Source organism: Schistocerca nitens, chromosome 6, assembly GCF_023898315.1.
Source record: "Schistocerca nitens isolate TAMUIC-IGC-003100 chromosome 6, iqSchNite1.1, whole genome shotgun sequence".
Classification (NCBI taxonomy): domain Eukaryota; kingdom Metazoa; phylum Arthropoda; class Insecta; order Orthoptera; family Acrididae; genus Schistocerca; species Schistocerca nitens.
Genome location: NC_064619.1, coordinates 690,020,235 through 690,033,467, shown reverse-complemented (window position 1 = coordinate 690,033,467; position 13,233 = coordinate 690,020,235). Strand labels below are relative to the sequence as shown.

General features: G+C 42.0%; 1 protein-coding gene across 1 annotated transcript in view; it reads left to right on the top strand.

The window, feature by feature from the left end:
- The window catches only part of LOC126263571 (Down syndrome cell adhesion molecule-like protein Dscam2), a 371,182-nt gene that overhangs the window by 92,681 nt on the left and 265,268 nt on the right, over positions 1–13,233 (top strand). The window lies entirely within an intron of this gene.

The window sequence follows — 13,233 nt, the reverse complement described above, 5'->3', positions numbered from 1 at the left end:
GCAGTGTGCATAACTACAATACTAGGAGAAAGGATGATCTTCACTATTCAAGATTAAATCTAACTTTGGCACAGAAAGGGGTGAATTATACTGGCACTAAAGTCTTTGGTCACTTACCAAATAGTATCAAAAGTCTGACAGATAACCAACAAGTATTTAAGAAGAAATTAAAAGAATTTCTGAATGACAACTCCTTCTACTCCATAGAGGAATTTTTAGATATAAATTAAGAAAAAAAACAAAAAATATTTAAAAAATAAAAATTAATAAATAAAAAACACAAAAAATAAAGTTGTTATATTAACTTAAGTATGTTGTTAAATTAACTTAATTATGTCATGTATTGGAAAATTTGACTCGTTCCACATCATTGCGAAATATCGTATTCATGATCCATGGAACTAGTATTAATCTAATCTAATCTAATCAACAATTCCCATTTTATTTATTTATTTTGCGAATATCAGTTGCAGCTCTGCTAAACACAGTAGTTCATTTTCCATGACCGAACTTCTTGACAGAGTTGCGTTCATAATAATAGTTTGCTTTGTTGCTGATATGTGGTGGGTTCGAGGCGAGTCACCGATTGCAGCTACATAGCATGTGATCTGTCGCCTCTGTGTAGTGTCTTCGAGAACGAACAGTTAAAAAACTGTCTATACGTAACAGACATTAGTGCCATTGAGTGCCATTTAGCAGTAACAGGTCAGAAATAATGTTTCCTATGAGTTTTACCAACACAGTCACAGGTATTAAACGCGCAAAGAAAGTTGACACTCGGTGCGGTGGTTGATGGGAGCGACTGCAAAGGCATTTCCCATGTATAGCCGTTCCCATCAGTCAGCGTGCCGAGTGTCAACTTTGTTTGTGCTTTTAATAGCAGCTTCTGTGTTCGTAACATGTTGCAAACATCGATAATGTTGTAGATGTTGCAAACAACATTGCGAATATTGTTGCCAAACACGTCTCAAATTCAATGTAAACCCGCCCTGAGACTTCGTTTTGCCTCCAGTCTGGCCAGCGTCACAGTCTGATAATACTATTGATCTCTAGACAATACCATAGTGGAGTAGCAGTGTTACAGCTGTTGGTGTGTGCTGCGTTTCGTTTCGCCATGCTTTTTTCAGATTATTTGGTGCTGCAGTAAGTGCTGATGCAGATGCAACCTTTGAAGTGTAACATTTAGTTTCAAAGAGGCACGGTACGAATCTTAGTTCTTATGGCTGCAGTGAATGTGAGTAGCGGAGCTAGTGTGTTCCACAGACATACATTACTAGACTGGCAAAGATGCAGCTGTTACTGAATCCTGAGGCCGCCATCTTACCTCATCAAACGTGGAAGAGTTTTGTGTATAGTACTACAACGATTTTCTGAAGCGAAATGACATTTTAAGCTTTACGAGGTTGTCCAAACAAGTTCTTCAATTGAGCTAATATTTGCGTACTATTTGAATTTAACACACATTTCGTAGAATCGTGTTATGAGACCGTCAAGTTACATACTAACTCGTTTAAAAGAGACTACAGTTTTCGTAAGAACAGGAGCGCTTTTACAGTGAGCGTACTGTTTGAAGAAAAGCTGAAGTTGATCGAAATTAGTAATAGATCAATAAATTCAGGAACATCACTGAAGGAACACAACTCATTACTGTATGATCAGAATAGAATTAATAATAAAGAATAGCGCAGTTATTTTTGTACTTACGTTTTTTTTAAACTTTCATGGCGATGAATGTACAATGAAGATTGACTACTAATACTACTGTTGCTACTATTGAACCTAAATCATACTGACATTTCGTTCATTGTTGGGCTTGTTAACTGCATCAGATGGTTTTAATAAATTCTGAAGATGAGTTAAAATTGTGCACCCACATTTACAGCACATTCTTCATAGAAACAGCTATACAAACGGAATTATTAATGTCAAATGTTATATCTCACTTCCAAAAATTCTGCTATAATGAGCACACCATCTGAAAAATTAGCTGAAGCTCCTCAAAACGAGAATCATGTTAATGAAAAAAAGCCCTACATGCATGGTAGCTCGTAACTGTATATTAAACTCATATGGAATTATCATTTTGCCACTACTATGAAAAACATAAAGGAAACTTTTTTCACTTTCATTCATTTAACATCAAAATAATAAAAGTATACAAAAAATGGACAAGTTACATTAATTTTACAAATGCCTGAAAATGGGCAGTTTGTTTTATACATCTCTTCGATCGCTTTGCTGTTATTCATACCTTTGGTTACATGGGCAATGCAAACCTTCAGATAACGTTCAGATATTGCCTTAATTAATCTGCAGATATGTGTATCCAAGGGATTTAAATTTAAAGCATGAGAGTTTAGAGAAGAAAACAGTTTCAGGTCATAGGCTTGTGTTGCAACTTGACATGGTATACTGACAGAACCCTGTGCAAATTTGTATTAGTTTCTCTAGTAACAAGCTCTGCCATCTGGTAGACCTTCACTACATCTCACGAGGGGATCAAGAAACTCCTCTTGTTCTCTAAGGACAGAAAACCATAAGGCACATTTGTCTGCACAACTGCATTAATACAATCATTACATTTCAAAATGTTAATAATTCTCTTGACCACAAAATCTGCACTGTACTCAATGATATTTTTAGATAACAGGGACAATGTAGCATTAACTGAGCAGTAATCATGATCAGGAACACGTACAGCACTAGAGTTGTGTTGCTTTTCTACAATTTAGGAGGTCTGTAGTTCATGAAAGCTGCTTACAAACAGAATGCTTACATTATCTTGTGACAGACAGTTCCCTGTTTTCTTGCACTTTATTTGATTTCTTGTGACTAGTCTCTTAAATGCAGACATAAATCGTAAGCACATAGAGTTTACATTTCAGCTACCATGCTGTCTCATTCACCCAAAGAACAGTTACAGGTGATTCTGGCTTAGTCTGTATGTTGACAAATACTTTAGTTCGCATCTTCTAACATGGAAATTAAATAAAGCATGAAAACACAGTAAATTAACTTTAAATCCTAAGAATTCTACTTTCCTGTTGCTATTTATAATTTGTAATTTATACTCCTTGTCAGCATACAGTGAATGAAGTGCTGCCGGAAAGGTGCATTTTCAACAGTACTTAGTGCTTTCTAACCTCTGCCAGATTTACTTGATGAATTAAGCAGATCAATACTTTCGTCAGTAATAGTAATGAACTTTATAGTTTTATCACAACCTGCAAATTCTTTTAATCCAAATGCTTATCATAGAACTGTAGACCCTCAGCTACAGAATTACTTACTGTCCAGCCAGAAAATCGTACCTGCATTTTATTTTTAAACCAAAGAATATATTTGCCACGTAATTTATTTGCCAGATGCACGCCTTCAGCACTCTGAAAGTCGAAAAGTGATTGTAAATATGACCATTTAATTTCTCGATTGGCCATATAAATTACCTTCTTTTACACTAGACAAGTTTCGTACCAGTTTAATCATATGGCATGCATCACGAAGTACAGCAACAGAAGAGGGGGGTGATGAGGGGTGTGGAAAGAGTATAGTGAACTTATTTTCGTCACACAGATCTGCACCCAAACATTTTGACATGGTAAGGTTGCAACTTGACCCACACTGACACCAATATCATCCAGTTTTTCAATGCAAGATGTTACTACAGTGGACCTTTCCTCTCCAGACAATGCATCAATGAACAAATATCCACAAGGAGTTTTCCAGCTGTCCTCATAAATATGCAAGCCATTTTGGCAGCTGGCAAACAGTCATTGTTGCTCTCAGTCCCAAGGTTAGCATAACCAATAATCTTATTATTAGGATAATCTGTATGTTCCTTTAAACACATATCATCCACACTAAGACCTACTATTGGCACTATACCTTTCTGATTAGACTCTTTTACTCCCTCCGCAATTGCCTTAAAACATTGCTGGCTAAAACCTGTTTCACAATTTACTTTCATGTACCATTGTCTTATTCTTCTGGGACATGATAAACCATTATCAAATTTCAGCCAAACAGATTCACATGCTTTGGTAGACAGGTATTGCAAAGTTAAGGTAAATTATCTCAGATCATCTTCATACTTTACACCAAGTTTTCTTACATGTGTTCTGTACTGGTTTTCAGAAAAAACAACAATCATCTGAAGGTAACGAATTTTATAACATTTCAGCACCGTTTTCATTAATGATCTTGTCTTCGAGAAGAACATCAAAAATGTATGTGAATGTACAAATGTGACTAAATTCCTAAGGGACCAAATTACTGAGGTCATCGGTCCCTGGACTTACACACTACTTAAACTAATTGAAACCAACTCATGCTAAGAACACCAGACACACCCATGCCCGACGGAGGACTCGAACCTCTGGCAGGAGGAGCCACATAGTCTGTGACAGGGCACCTCTAACCATGCAGCCACGTCAATAATTTCCCTGTCTGTCTATCCTCTCTTCTCATTTTGCCTAACCTTCTGCTGTAACACTTTAATTTCTTTCTTTGCATTCACTAACTCTAAGATTTTTTTCTCTCAACTCTTCCATTAGTTTCTTTTTGTGTGGTGACAGATCTGCTGTGTGATGCTAATCATCTGCTATGTCAGGCTCATCACAACTTGACGATGAACTGTTAGAACACACTCGTAAAGTTTCATCGCCGGCGCTTTAACGAACAGGTCCTTGAGGTGGCAGTTTCTGATAATATGATGGATATGAAGGGAATGCTGATGGAACAACTCCTTCCCGAAATCTGCTTGTCTGACGAATTGGGTCCACGTCGTCTTCACGTAAGTGCTGGGAACAGACATATGAAGCACTTATAGGTGTCCAGTTCTTCCTGTGAACTGCTTTTATCCAGGCATCCCTTATATCTTCCCTTTCTGGAAATCTGAAATATCGTAATAGCTACGACATGTTGTTGTTGTGGTCTTCAGTCCTGAGACTGGTTTGATGCAGCTCTCCATGCTACTCTATCCTGTGCAAGCTTCTTCCTCTCCCAGTACCTACTGCAACCTACATCCTTCTGAATCTGCTTAGTGTATTGATCTCTTGGTCTCCCTCTACGATTTTTACCCTCCACGCTGCCCTCCAATGCTAAATTTGTGATCCCTTGATGCCTCAAAACATGTCCTACCAACCGATCCCTTCTTCTAGTCAAGTTGTGCCACAAACTTCTCTTCTCTCCAATCCTATTCAATACTTCCTCATTAGTTACGTGATCTACCCACCTTATCTTCAGCATTCTTCTGTAGCACCACATTTCGAAAGCTTCTATTCTCTTCTTGTCCAAACTAGTTATCGTCCATGTCTCACTTCCATACATGGCTACACTCCATACAAATACTTTCAGAAACGACTTCCTGACACCTAAATCTATACTCGATGTTAACAAATTTCTCTTCTTCAGAAACGATTTCTTTGCCATTGCCAGTCTACATTTTATATCCTCTCTACTTCGACCATCATCGGTTATTTTACTCCCTAAATAGCAAAACTCCTTTACTACTTTAAGTGTCTCATTTCCTAATCTAATTCCCTCAGCATCACCCGACTTAATTTGACTACATTCCATTATCCTCGTTTTGCTTTTGTTGATGTTCATCTTATATCCTCCTGTCAAGACACAGTCCATTCCGTTCAACTGCTCTTCCAAGTCCTTTGCTGTCTCTGACAGAATTACAATGTCATCGGCGAACCTCAAAGTTTTTACTTCTTCTCCATGAATTTTAATACCTACTCCGAATTTTTCTTTTGTTTCCTTTACTGCTTGCTCAATATACAGATTGAATAACATCGGGGAGAGGCTACAACCCTGTCTCACTCCTTTCCCAACCACTGCTTCCCTTTCATGCCCCTCGACTCTTATAACTGCCATCTGGTTTCTGTACAAATTGTAAATAGCCTTTCGCTCCCTGTATTTTACCCCTGCCACCTTCAGAATTTGAAAGAGAGTATTCCAGTCAACATTGTCAAAAGCTTTCTCTAAGTCTACAAATGCTAGAAACGTAGGTTTGCCTTTTCTTAATCTTTCTTCCAAGATAAGTCGTAAGGTCAGTATTGCCTCACGTGTTCCAACATTCCTACGGAATCCAAACTGATCTTCCCCGAGGTCAGCTTCTACCAGTTTTTCCATTCGTCTGTAAAGAATTCGCGTTAGTATTTTGCAGCTGTGACTTATTAAACTGATAGTTCGGTAATTTTCACATCTGTCAACACCTGCTTTCTTTGGGATTGGAATTATTATATTCTTCTTGAAGTCTGAGGGTATTTCGCCTGTCTCATACATCGTGCTCACCAGATGGTAGAGTTTTGTCATGACTGGCTCTCCCGAGGCCATCAGTAGTTCTAGTGGAATGTTGTCTACTCCCGGGGCCTTGTTTCGACTCAGGTCTTTCAGTGCTCTGTCAAACTCTGCACGCAGTATCTTATCTCCCATTTCGTCTTCATCTACATCCTCTTCCATTTCCATAATATTGTCCTCAAGTACATCTCCCTTGTATAAACCCTCTATATACTCCTTCCACCTTTCTACCTTCCCTTCTTTGCTTAGAACTGGGTTTCCATCTGAGCTCTTGATATTCATAGAAGTGGTTCTCTTCTCTCCAAAGGTCTCTTTAATTTTCCTGTAGGCAGTATCTATCTTACCCCTAGTGAGACAAGCCTCTACATCCTTACATTTGTCCTCTAGCCATCCCTGCTTAGCCATTTTGCACTTCCTGTCGATCTCATTTTTGAGACGTTTGTATTCCTTTTTGCCTGCTTCATTTACTGCATTTTTATATTTTCTCCTTTCATCAATTAAATTCAATATTTCTTCTGTTACCCAAGGATTTCTATTAGCCCTCGTCTTTTTACCTACTTGATCGTCTGCTGCCTTCACCACTTCATCCCTCAGAGCTACCCATTCTTCTTCTACTGTATTTCTTTCCCCCATTCCTGTCAATTGTTCCCTTATGCTCTCCCTGAAACTCTCTACAACCTCTGGTTCTTTCAGTTTATCCAGGTCCCATCTCCTTAAATTCCCACCTTTTTGCAGTTTCTTCAGTTTCAATCTGCAGTTCATAACCAATAGATTGTGGTCAGAATCCACATCTGCCCCAGGAAATGTCTTACAATTTAAAACCTGGTTCCTAAATCTCTGTCTTACCATTATATAATCTATCTGAAACCTGTCAGTATCTCCTGGCTTCTTCCATGTATACAGCCTCCTTTCATGATTCTTGAACCAAGTGTTAGCTATGATTAAGTTATGCTCTGTGCAAAATTCTACAAGGCGGCTTCCTCTTTCATTCCTTCCCCCCAATCCATATTCACCTACTATGTTTCCTTCTCTCCCTTTTCCTACTGACGAATTCCAGTCACCCATGACTATTAAATTTTCGTCTCCCTTCACTACCTGAATAATTTCTTTTATCTCGTCATACATTTCATCTATTTCTTCATCATCTGCAGAGCTAGTTGGCATATAAACTTGTACTAGTGTAGTAGGCATGGGCTTTGTGTCTATCTTGGCCACAATAATGCGTTCACTATGCTGTTTGTAGTAGCTAACCCGCACTCCTATTTTTTTATTCATTATTAAACCTACTCCTGCATTACCCCTATTTGATTTTGTATTTATAACCCTGTAATCACCTGACCAAAAGTCTTGTTCCTCCTGCCACCGAACTTCACTAATTCCCACTATATCTAACTTTAACCTATCCATTTCCCTTTTTAAATTTTCTAACCTACCTGCCCGATTAAGTGATCTGACATTCCACGCTCCGATCCGTAGAACGCCAGTTTTCTTTCTCCTGATAACGACGTCCTCTTGAGTAGTCCCCGCCCGGAGATCCGAATGGGGGACTATTTTACCTCCGGAATATTTTACCCAAGAGGACGCCATCATCATTTAATCATACAGTAGAGCTGCATGTCCTCGGGAAAAATTACGGCTGTAGTTTCCCCTTGCTTTCAGCCGTTCGCAGTACCAGCACAGCAAGGCCGTTTTGGTTAATGTTACAAGGCCAGATCAGTCAATCATCCAGACTGTTGCCCCTGCAACTACTGAAAAGGCTGCTGCCCCTCTTCAGGAACCACATGTTTGTCTGGCCTCTCAACAGATACCCCTCCGTTGTGGTTGCACCTGCGGTACGGCCATCTGTATCGCTGAGGCACGCAAGCCTCCCCACCAACGGCAAGGTCCATGGTTCAAGTAGAAGAGGAGCTACGACATAAAAAACAATAATATCGTTCAAACAGCAAGATGACCAAGCCATTTGTCAAACACACACCATTAACCTAAGTGTGTTAATAGCAGATTTGTTTAAATCCTTAAAACATCCATAAACTACTTAAAAGCTGGTGGTGCTTCAGACAAGACAAACTGTAATGTAATTATATAGGCTTACATATGGTACAAAAGCAAATATACATGTTTCTACTTACTTATGTATTGAGACATGTTCCTTTCCTAATAGCTTCTGTCTGCTGTACGAAAAATTACATCCAAACAAAACGCATTTATTCATCATTACGTCAAAACACTAAAGATGGCGTAGTTATAAGACTTAATTCCTGTTTCAAACGTCTGGTTTATCCAGATACAAATATGTGTTCACAAGCACTTTAGTATAGTAAAGTGGCAGCACACACGAAGTTCTCGCTGCAGTGACACCAATGATACTGTAAGGTATTGCCAGTCTAGTAATGTGTCACTCCGTTCACATGGCGTTCCCAAAATCGGATTTCTTAAACCGATTTCCCAATACCGCGCCGGCCGAAGTGGCCGTGCGGTTAAAGGCGCTGCAGTCTGGAACCGCAAGACCGCTACGGTCGCAGGTTCGAATCCTGCCTCGGGCATCGATGTTTGTGATGTCCTTAGGTTAGTTACGTTTAACTAGTTCTAAGTTCTAGGGGACTAATGACCTCAGCAGTTGAGTCCCATAGTGCTCAGAGCCATTTGAACCCAATACCGCTTCTGTGTGGTTATGCAAACGCTTCAAAATCGATTCTGAAAATAGACTTCTAGTTGCCGGTTTTTCAATTCCGCAATCGATTTTCGCTACCAAAGTAAACGCACCCGGTTTTGAAACGTGCTTGGATTGTCAAGTTACGTCTTGTTTTCAGAATATTCGGTTAATATGGACTTATTGTGCAGTGGAGGAGAAGCAGAAATATTAGACTGAGCATGATATTGTTTACCTCTAATATTTAAGTGAAGAGAACTAACAATTCTGTTGACTGAATCAGAAACTGTGTCCGCTGTTTTCCAGCCGCCATATTTAACTCGGCTAGAAAATCCGCTTGAGGCCTTGATATGTAAACACGACAGCGAAAAAACAGTTTCCGAAATTCGGTTTCCGTCTTCCGGAAGACGTGTCACATGTAGTCTCTGGTGAGTTCCACGAAGCTTCTCTTTCCGCGACGTTATTTGCTGTGTGGAACTCTACTTTTTCCTTGTGGCGACGTCATTTATCCACTGCGCCAAAAACAGCGGGTGAAAGCTGCAGCTGATAGATATTTATCTTTGCCGTAGTCGGCTTGGTTACCAGTTGTTTATTCTTGTTAGTTTTTTATCTGTGCTTGGAAAATAAAATGTTTTCTCATCTCATGAAAAAGCTGTTACTTCATAAAATATAAAGGCTCCCATAGTGGTGACCCCGACGTGATCGTAGCAGAAGCATAAAGAAAAAATACACTCCTGGAAATTGAAATAAGAACACCGTGAATTCATTGTCCCAGGAAGGGGAAACTTTATTGACACATTCCTGGGGTCAGATACATCACATGATCACACTGACAGAACCACAGGCACATAGACACAGGCAACAGAGCATGCACAATGTCGGCACTAGTACAGTGTATATCCACCTTTCGCAGCAATGCAGGCTGCTATTCTCCCATGGAGACGATCGTAGAGATGCTGGATGTAGTCCTGTGGAACGGCTTGCCATGCCATTTCCACCTGGCGCCTTAGTTGGACCAGCATTCGTGCTGGACGTGCAGACCGCGTGAGACGACGCTTCATCCAGTCCCAAACATGCTCAATGGGGGACAGATCCGGAGATCTTGCTGGCCAGGGTAGTTGACTTACACCTTCTAGAGCACGTTGGGTGGCACGGGATACATGCGGACGTGCATTGTCCTGTTGGAACATCAAGTTCCCTTGCTGGTCTAGGAATGGTAGAACGATGGGTTCGATGACGGTTTGGATGTACCGTGCACTATTCAGTGTCCCCTCGACGATCACCAATGGTTTACGGCCAGTGTAGGAGATCGCTCCCCACACCATGATGCCGGGTGTTGGCCCTGTGTGCCTCGGTCGTATGCAGTCCTGATTGTGGCGCTCACCTGCACGGCGCCAAACACGCATACGACCATCATTGGCACCAAGGCAGAAGCGACTCTCATCGCTGAAGACGACACGTCTCCATTCGTCCCTCCATTCACGCCTGTCGCGACACCACTGGAGGCGGGCTGCACGATGTTGGGGCGTGAGCGGAAGACGGCCTAACGGTGTGCGGGGCCGTAGCCCAGCTTCATGGAGACGGTTGCGAATGGTCCTCGCCGATACCCCAGGAGCAACAGTGTCCCTAATTTGCTGGGAAGTGGCGGTGCGGTCCCCTACGACACTGCGTAGGATCCTACGGTCTTGGCGTGCATCCGTGCGTCGCTGCGGTCCGGTCCCAGGTCGACGGGCACGTGCACCTTCCGCCGACCACTGGCGACAACATCGATGTACTGTGGAGCCCTCACGCCCCACGTGTTGAGCAATTCGGCGGTACGTCCACCCGGCCTCCCGCATGCCCACTATACGCCCTCGCTCAAAGTCCGTCAACTGCACATACGGTTCACGTCCACGCTGTCGCGGCATGCTACCAGTGTTAAAGACTGCGATGGAGCTCCGTATGCCACGGCAAACTGGCTGACACTGACGGCGGCGGTGCACAAATGCTGCGCAGCTAGCGCCATTCGACGGCCAACACCGCGGTTCCTGGTGTGTCCGCTGTGCCGTGCGTGTGATCATTGCTTGTACAGCCCTCTCGCAGTGTCCGGAGCAAGTATGGTGGGTCTGACACACCGGTGTCAATGTGTTCTTTTTTCCATTTCCAGGAGTGTATATACCGACGAGAATAATGAATTCAGAGACAAAAGTATGGGGCAGTGGAATCAAGTTTGAAGACTACAGTCTGTTCGACCAAGGATCGCGGTCCACGCCCTTTGATTCGCCACAAAACGGAACGACAGATGTTAACGCAAAAGATGGGAGTACCTATGCGCGACACGGAAATGTTAAGCTTTCCGCGTTCTGACCGACGCGCCCCCAGCTTTGGTTTACGCAGGCTGAATGCATATTTCGGCAGCGTGGGGTGTCTAACAACATTGACAAATTTAATTTAGTGGTTTCACATTTAAATTTAGAAGTGATAGAGCAAGTAGAAGAAACCTTGTCGCAACAAAATTACTTTGTGCTAAAGGAAGCTCTCATACAGCATTATACGTTGTCACCAGATGTGCGACTACAAAAAAATTTAGCATACGAAGATTTGGGCGACAAGACTCCGTCACAAGTACTCAAAGCCTTACGTATATTAGCCGGCCCGGAACTCCTACCTGAAGTGTCTTTACGTCTAATATGGCTTCGTAAACTTCCTGCCAACATCCGTGCCGTCATTGCAGCAAAAACAGACTTACCATTGCAAGTCTTAGCAAAAAAGGCAGACACCATCGCAAACACCTTAACCGAAGTTTCTGCACGTTCCGAATTCAACTACAGCCGGGATAGAGGCCCAAGAACGTGTAGTGTGATGGAATCTGACGTCAGTGAGCCAGGAACATGCAATAATACTTCCCAGCAGCAGTGCTCATCGACCGAACCCACGCACCACAAGCTATCATCCATCTAGTAATGGAATGCTGGAACGACTACACCGCACGCTCAAAGCTGCATTAATGTGTAGGTCCACTTCATGGCCTGAAGCACTACCGCTGGTCCTACTCGCATTGAGAACGGCCGCAGAATTGGTTTATGGCGAGCAATTGAGTGTTCCTGGAGAATTTATCGTTCCAGCGTCTACACAGCCGTTCGCCCCTGAGCTATGCACGCAATTCGCGAGACAGGTCAGCGTTAGAATGAGAAACATCAAACCCACTAACCCTGTCAGACATGGAGACCGGAGAGTGTTTGTACATAAAGACCTGCAAGCAACGTCCCACGTGTGGCTTAGGGATGATACGGTGCGCCCGCCGCTTGTTTCGCCTTACTCTGGACCATACAGGGTAATCACAAGAAGAAGCCACAGCTTCCATATCGATAAGGATGGTAAAGAAGAGACAGTCTCAATTGAGCGGCTTAAACCTGCTTACACCGAAGGGGGGTACACTCCTTCCTCGGTCTGCAAAATCACCCTCAAACGTGGAGGCCAAAGAAACAGCAGAGAGTCTCGCCGAGCCCTCGGTTTCAGAAGAGGACAACGAAGCAGCAAGTGCAGAACAGGAGCAGCCATTGCCTGCACCAGATGTTTTCACGAGAGCTGGTAGAAAAATCAAGTGCACGTTTCGACGTCATTTATCCACTGCGCCAAAAACAGCGGGTGAAAGCTGCAGCTGATAGATATTTATCTTTGCCGTAGTCGGCTTGGTTACGAGTTGTTTATTCTTGTTAGTTTTTTATCTGTGCTTGGAAAATAAAATGTTTTCTCATCTCATGAAAAAGCTGTTACTTCATAAAATATAAAGACTCCCATATCCTCTTGCCACAACCCCTCCCAAAAACCATGCAAGAACTGTGTAACATAAATGTTTACAACCGAAAAAAATAACAGAAATATACTTCATTGCCTGTTAGTGTCCTTTTGAAATTTGAACTGGCATTCGTTCATATGGACGATAAGCTAGCAATGATAACCAAGGATTGTGTAGCGCCGCTTTCGGATAACCAACGAAGTAGTTTCAAATCAACGCATATGTAGCGTCTCTTGCGGAAAACGTATAAACTTAATTTGAGTTGTGATATAATTTCGTAAGAAAATTTCAGTAACTTCGATTTGCAGTCAGACGTTATTACGTTGTATATGTAGCACGAGGTTTTTAAATCTGTGGCGCTCTTGTAGGTGGGGTTAGGTTGGTACGACATCTAATAGTGCAGCTTACATTGCTGCGAGTAAATGATTTTTACAATCATCATAATCTTTCGCATTATGTAGTGATTTACGAGGTGGTTATTAGGTTGGGATCTAAGAGC